Genomic DNA, 6,819 nt, shown 5'->3' with positions numbered 1-6,819 from the left:
TCTTTCACTGCCACCCCACCTCAACTACTAAATTCATGGGCCTATATCCCCCTTGTTTCAATGATTTGGAGATTATTAATTTATGTTTATCCTGAGCTCAGGTCATAGGAATTTCTTCATGAGACCCTGTATCATGTTCCCATTGAGGTTGGAATGAAGATATACTTAGACTAGATAGGTATGAAAACTATGTTCAATTTAATGATTTTGCCTCTAAAAATTCATCTTAAAAAGTAGATTTCGGATTTGAAGTTTTACACATCGGTAATCTCAACCACAACAATCATGAATCTAAAAAATAAATGAAATCCTAATAAAATATTTTTGACTTTGTGTTTGGAATATTTATTGTAATTCTTTTAAATAAATTTATTTCTAAAGTTTAATCCTTTTTTTTAAGATTAATATATCTTGATAGTCAAGATTATCAACTCTGGCAATTTTACAACCAAATTCATCTTTAGGATGATTTTTGGAAAGGGGTGGCATTTGAGTGGTATCAAATTCAAACTTTCCTTGGAAAGGGTTGGCATTTGAGTAGTATCACGTTCAAATTTTTCCTTGGTCAAAATATTTGAATCTTTTACTAAAAGCCTAGCATTTAGCTTTTGTTCGAATTAGATTGTGGTCAATTTAAATATTGAGGATAAGACTCCTCACTTTTAGCTTATGATAGAAAAATATCATATGAACAACTGTGTTGTATAAAATTCTAAATTTACTAAAATATTCACAACTTGTGAAAATAACAGACATGTCTCCTTCACTTTTTGAGCAAAGGATTAGGCCGTTTGGAAAAAGAGGGGAATGACAAAAGGTAACCTATTCTTGTTAGAAAGGCCCGTCAATATGTGAAACAAGATATTATGCCCTACATAACACCCTTTTTTTTTTTTCTTTTTGTTGTTTTGGGGTTTTCAGCTGGTTATGGGTCCCCTCCTCCCATCATATCCAAGCTTTTTTATCAATCAGATTTTTTATTTTTGGTATAATTCATGGGGGCACATTTGGTTCATGGGAGGTTTTTATTTGCCCAATATATTTTCGCAAAGGGTGGCAAACAGGCCGGACCAGCCTTGGCCCTACCCCGGTCCTGGTCCTGTTAGGGCCGGGATGGGCTGGGCTAAAAGAAAAAAAAGGGCCGGGACAGGCTGGGCTGCACGGTTCATTGCCAGCCCCAATTTTCATTGATCAAGCCACTTTCTCATGTTTGTTTTATGGGAAGTGCGGTTAGGACAGCAAAAACTCACGTGTCGGCTATACAAATCAGCAAAAGTTCATAGGACAGCAGTTTCATGTCTTGAACCAACCATGTAATTTACATAAAGCTTATTTCTCAGAAGTATCTCACTGGGAGACAGATTTCCATTGAACCAAACATGAGCATTTATGCTTGCTTTGATGGGCTCCATCTATCCACCACCTCACTCACCTTATACAATAAAGAAACTTTCATTTCCCACATATATGGAATGAGAAAAAAATGGTTCGAGCTGGAATAATGGAGATTCAGTGTTTTGGAATCTCATAATCGCCCAATAATTGTACTTTTCTAAGTCTTTTATTATATCCACACACCGCTATAACTTGAAAATCGCCAGACCTGATTACTGTAAACAAAACCCAACATTTCTAATTGCTTAGAAAGGCCACAGAAGAAATATTTCCCTTTTCTTTTTAAGGCAATCATGCCTAACACATTTAACAAAACTTTGAAAGGATGTAACGCGTATATTGCATGTGTAGTATATAGGAAAGTGCAGAAAATTTAAATTGTATATGAAATTATGAATTGTACTCATTTGTCACTATATATGCAACAATGAAACAACCATCAATAGTGTGGGGCATAATTATTTTCAAAGTTCATTTCTCAGCCACCAACACTTTTTTGCGACAATATTAGGGCTCTCTACATGATAGTTAGTCCTGTTTTTCATGCTCGATAAAGCATATTTAGTTAGACGGCCATTTTGTGTGTAAAATAATTGCTCTTGGATCACTTGTCACTCAGTTAATTTCCTCTTTCAATTGAATAGCTGATATCTTCACTAAATCATTTTCATGAGATGTCTTTCAAGATTTTTACTTCAAACACGGACTTCAAATGCCTCCCCAGCCAACTTTGGATGGAATAATAGAAAAAAATCCATCATTTTTGGAAAGGGGACAGTAGAAACATTGCCCTTTCCGGCAATTATGTACAACACATGCAAGGAAACTCTGAAAAAATATAACAAGATAGGAAAGTACTGGCAATGTAAATTGTATATGAATTATACTCCTTTGCCATGATATATGCAACAATGAAACAACCTCCAATAGTGTGGGACACAATTATTGTCAAAGTTCGTTTCTCTCTCTAAAATTCTTTAATGATGACTCAGAATCAACCGCTTGTGATCTAAGTTCTAATTTCCCATTTTTAAACCCTGGAATATGCCATCCAAAATATCCTTTGCCACCTTCGTCCAACTTTGCTGTCATCTTTCTTGGGGAGAAACCACTATCAGCTAAAGGAGGAAAGTGACCTAGCACTAGCAATTTAGTAAAAGATGAACCTGCTAGCAAGAGCGCCTCAAATACTATTATTGCAAAATAAATCTTGAAAGCCATTTGTTTTATCATTGCATCAATTAATTTCATTTATCAGATCAGTTAATTTCATTCATCAGATCTATCCAAGTTTGTGGATCTTTAAGTTATAAAAATGATTCAAGCTTTATGGTGATGAGACATCCAAAAGAAAAAGAGAAAAAGAGAACCTTGTGATGAGACCCTTGCCTCATATAGTGGCAGGGATAATCTATGTTAAGGAGGGGGCCTCACCACTATTACATGGTGGTCAGGCTCACCAAAAGATAATCACTATTAAATAGTTTTGTTAGTGCGATCCTAATTGATTCCAAAAGCTTAGGATTGCTTGATAAAATATCCCAACAAGAACACATATAAATAAATTGAGTCTCTTCGCTTTAATATTTAATAATAAGTTCATCTTTGTTGTTTCCCTTCATAAGATTCATATCTCTCCACAATTTTTTGTGAATTCTTGTATGAAAATATGAGACACAAGAGAGATGCATAGTTTTGTTTTTTGTTTTTACCCTAGTTTCAAAAAGGTTCCTCAAAGCATATGTCAAGATGGATTATAAATTGATGGAGGGGCAGTGTCTAACTTCTATCGAGCTAAAGTAGTTTTTAGGAAATCTAATTAATTGCAAGATATTACTATTTTCTATATTGGTATAGTAAAGCACCAATTCATTATATTTCATTGGGTGATTTACTCAACGATGTAGTTTTTATATGGCCTAGGCCTTAATGGAAAAAAAAGTTAACCCTTATCCGAAAATATTGTCTGGAAAACAGTTCAAGCATGGAAAATACATATGACAGCTTTAAAATCACCACTGATCATGAAGTTGCTCAAAAAATGGTTTAGGTCTTTTGGATCTTTGAACACTTGAAAATGGATGGTCTAGAAAATGTGGTATAATATACGCTATTTTTAGAGCTTGAAATCTTTTTATTTTTTCACAACCATAATGATCAAAATTGAAATGATCGATTAGAAGGTTTCCCTATGTCAGAACTATAATTTCAGGTGATTTTTGAGGTGAGGCTTTACTCTTTTCCGTAAAGCCTTGATCTTATTTTAACGTTTTCCTTTACACCCAACTAGATATTGGAATTCATAACTATCAATACCTCGTATAAGGTATCTAGAGCGAGATTTATGTTTGGAAATAGCAATGTCTTGCAAAAACTTAAGACCTGTGAATATCTCACAACGGGACTTGGTGAGATATTAGTATTTAAAAAGTACCATATCTTATAAGGTAATTTACTCAAATGGAATATTGGTACTTGAAAATACCAAAATTTCACATGGTGTTTAGATCAAGATGTTTGTTGTTGAAGATACATGTATCTGAAATAGGTAAACTACTGAGGTTTTGACTAATGAGAACAATTGGAAATTGCCCATCTGGAAATATGCTTCAAGGGTACACTTGATAATGTCGAGAAATAAATGGTAAAATGTTAACTTGTGCATTTCTACATGACATACAAAAGATACATAAGGTATAAGATATAAGGTGACATGTTTACTTCTTGAAATAATTAAACAATGAGGTTTTCATACGAATTTTGAAACCATGGAAAAAAAGGTAGCATCAATGCCAAAACTGCATCTCCAAATAAAATAGATGGTGTGAATTAATACAACGTTACTTCTACATGTAAGGTTGCAGCCCTATATAGTATTTTGCTGTGTTTCTCTTGGGCTTAGTCACAACACTCACAAACGTGTTTAAGGGGCCCGTCAGGGTAAAAAATCTATTATATGCTTTAACGGGTATTACATGCTTTAACAGATAATCTTTGGGAAATCTTTCGTGCGTCTCTACCCTATCCCCTGCTTAAAAAATGCCAACCCCCCATTTTGCCTCTCTCAAACGCTCAGAACTTAACCCCCCATTTTGCCTCTCTCAAACGCTCAGAACTTACCAAAGCAACCATTCTCTCTTCACGGTAGCCCTACTCTCTCTCTTCTTGAGCCATAATAACTAATTTACATAGATTCTCCCTCCCTCTCTAAGCCCGGCCCCTCTCTCTTGACCCGTAATAATTGGTTTGCATAAAGTGCTCCCTCTCTATCTAACCTCGTCTCCTTTCTCTTGATCCCTAATAACTGGTTCCCTTCTTCTTTAATCAATTATTTTGGTGTGGATAAGTCCAACATCTTTAGTCTCCTCCAATGACTCAAAATTTTCTACTACAATTACCAAACTTTCTAGTTTACTTATCAATTTGGTATATAGATTTTGTGTTGTGCCATATAGATTTTGAATTTGGTATCATAAATTTATTGCTTATTTGAAGTTGTATAAAGACATTTGAAAGACTTATATAAAAAATAAATAAAAATAAGGCTTATCACAATAAAAATATGTTATTCCAGTCATATTATTCCAATGACTTATCATGTTGAAATCAAAGTCTAATCATGTTAGAAGACATGTGATTCCATGTAAGTGCCAAAGGTATGCAAAATAAGTAGGAAATGGTGTGATGATGACTTTAAAATGGTACAAGTTATTATTAAAAAAATATTTTTGGTATGGTGATGATATTCTTTTTGAAATGGTGTAATGATGACTTTAATTTCGCATTTCTGTGGAATTTTGTGACAAAAAAGAAAGAAATTATAGTTTATATGCAAGTGTAGGTAAAATGTTGGTAATGCATTTCCCAAATTTTTTCCAGACATAGGCAAACAGTAGCAATGTATTTCCCATGTTGTATCTAAATACTACCCAAACAGTAACAATCCATTTGCAGGTAATGTATTTCCAAGTATCCAAACGGCCCCTAAGGGAATAACAGAAGCCATGTGAAGCTCAATCTTCCCAAGCTTGAGTTTGGTAGTTCAAGCTCAAGCTCGCCCTCCACCTTTGTACTTGAATCCTGAACGTGGCTTAGATTGGATCGACACTTTGACACTCTGCGGATCCATGGATTAGAAATCTGAGAAAATACCCGCTTTTACCATTGGAAAAGTGTAGCCTGCGTCAGGGGATGCACTTCTACATGTGCTTCCCCTGACACTACTAGCATCAATCTTTTTTTTTATTATGGATGTGGTTTCTATAAGGTTGCAATCTTAAATAATTCATTTAAGCTGCCCCTCCAAATTTTATCATACCATATAATTTTGGTGTAAAACATTCTTAGGATTATCTTAAAAACCTATTTTCATCTCTAATTATAAAATTTTAGACTCCAAAAATGGTTGAAATTGAGTAGATTTATAAGCATATGAAAATCTTGAAAATGGATGGTCTAGATAATGTGTTGCAAGATGCACTATTTTTGGTACTCAAAATCTTTTTTTTTATATATTTATATATCTCGATGTCGAGATAATCAATTAGAAGGTTTTTCACCATTAAAACAATCGTTTCCCGATGGATTTTTGCAATGCATCTTTAATTTGCAACCTTATATAAATTATTATTATTATTATTGTTTTTGGATAATTCAAAGAGATCCCTAATCTAAAAATGAAACTCAATAGATCATGTTATGGCACCCATGGCCACCTATGTCTTAGTCCACCTACACTACTAGCATCCATGAATGTTAAAAAGGTGGTGGTCCCACCAAAACCTCTAAATCAATGGTCTAGCAAAATACATAAAAAAAATCATTAATTTTATTTTATTTTATTTATAATATTTATGTTTCTATGATATCAACCCATAAAATTTTTACTTCAAAATCCGTCTCTAGAATGGATTTAAGAAGGATGACTCGTATGCATATATGTGTCCGCCACTCATAGAAACCTTTTTCTTTACCATTTATGAGCATGAAAGCCATTGGCACGATTATAAATTAGAAGACACCTCAACGGGAATCTCAAAGCACACAAACAACGATTATAAATTAGAAGACACCTTAACGCGGATCTTAAAGCACACAAACAACGATTATAAATTAGAAGACACCTCAACGGTGATCTCAAGGGATACAAACAACGATTATAAATTAGAAGACACCTCAACATAAAAACAACAATTGTTAAAGGTCCTTTCTCTAGAGCTCCGTCCTTTTCGAGATGATTATTCTTAAAAGAATTTTTTTTTTTGAGTTTTCTAGTATTTAGATCTCACCCTCTATCCAAAACAGTTTCAATTTAATCTTGAACTATGACTTTTTTAAGTGCATATAAGGTGCAATTAGGAAAAAATTTTTACTAAGGTCAATCCATAGATTGAATGGTTTATATTACCAAAATTTGAGGTTCTA

This window comes from Amborella trichopoda, chromosome 10, assembly GCF_054954075.1.
Source record: "Amborella trichopoda isolate Santa Cruz 75 chromosome 10, AtrichopodaSantaCruz75HAP2 v2.0, whole genome shotgun sequence".
Classification (NCBI taxonomy): domain Eukaryota; kingdom Viridiplantae; phylum Streptophyta; class Magnoliopsida; order Amborellales; family Amborellaceae; genus Amborella; species Amborella trichopoda.
Note: the sequence above shows the minus strand (reverse complement) of the source record.